General features: G+C 38.4%; 1 protein-coding gene across 3 annotated transcripts in view; it reads right to left on the minus strand.

Annotated features, from left to right (window-relative positions):
• The window catches only part of phf2 (PHD finger protein 2), a 36,974-nt gene that overhangs the window by 13,613 nt on the left and 22,304 nt on the right, over nt 1-1,057 (minus strand). The window lies entirely within an intron of this gene.

Below are 1,057 nucleotides of genomic sequence, written 5' to 3' on the forward strand. Positions count from 1 at the left end.
AGACACCTGGGAAAATGTTAGAGTCAGTCATGGATAAAATTTAATTGAGCATTCTTGAGTGTTTTCATTATTTCTCATCTTCTTCTAATGCTCGGAGTCTTGCCTTTGAAGGCTTAATGAAAGTGGCATTGTTTGTTATGAGGAATGTGCTGGAAGAAACAGTTCGGCACAAACACAGATGCTCTAAAGCAAAAGTGCATGTACATTTGCATTGGGATTAGAACCTTAATCATTTTTCAATACACACATAAATTGTGTTTGCCAATAATTACACCACTGCAAGCTGAAGACAAAAACCACTCAGTCAGATTTAGTCTAGTTTACTTCTTTGATCAGATAGTGTGTTGAGATAGTTTGTTAGATTTGTACAGTATATACCCTAAATGTGTTTTACCTTAAGACAACCTTGATGCAGAATTGCATTACATGAACAAAGGTTTTCAAGAAAAATGGATTTCGAACGATACCCAGCCCGAAATGATCCCGTACCAAATGACTTTTGTTTGCAGGTGTGTAAAGTGTATGTTAGAGGCCCCTGCATGTCAGTGCTGTTGTTGTCACCTGGAGACAATTTTTCTGCCATGAGAGTGATGGGTGACTAGAAGTAACTGTTGAGTGATTTCAGCTGTGCACTCAGTCAAAGCGATGGTGGGTACTCCAAGAAATGAAAATCATTAGTTAGTTATTTGTTATCCTTTTAGAAATTCCTTTTGTATCTTGTCAGACAAGTACATTGACAACAAAAACCACTGCAATTAAAGAAAGACTTGGCTTTTATTTTGTTGAGTGTTCACATTGTTTTTTGAACCAAACCTCCTCTTATAAGATCAGCTGCATGTATAGCTGAACAGGACAAAATTGTCATATCTGGACAAAATAGTCACATCTGCACTGTCAAGTACAACACAAGTGTCTTTGCAAGTTCCAGCAAATACAAATAGACTTGTCACGAAATTGTATGATCCCCAGGTGCTGCCAGACCAGCTGGGACATTTGCTCCTGTGCATGTGTATCTCTGTGTGTGTGTGTGTGTGTGTGTGTGTGTGTGTGTGTGTGT

Source organism: Seriola lalandi, unplaced genomic scaffold (assembly GCF_002814215.2).
Source record: "Seriola lalandi dorsalis isolate HSWRI2012SDOR001 ecotype SW California unplaced genomic scaffold, Sedor1 jcf7180002054748, whole genome shotgun sequence".
Lineage (NCBI taxonomy): Eukaryota > Metazoa > Chordata > Actinopteri > Carangiformes > Carangidae > Seriola > Seriola lalandi.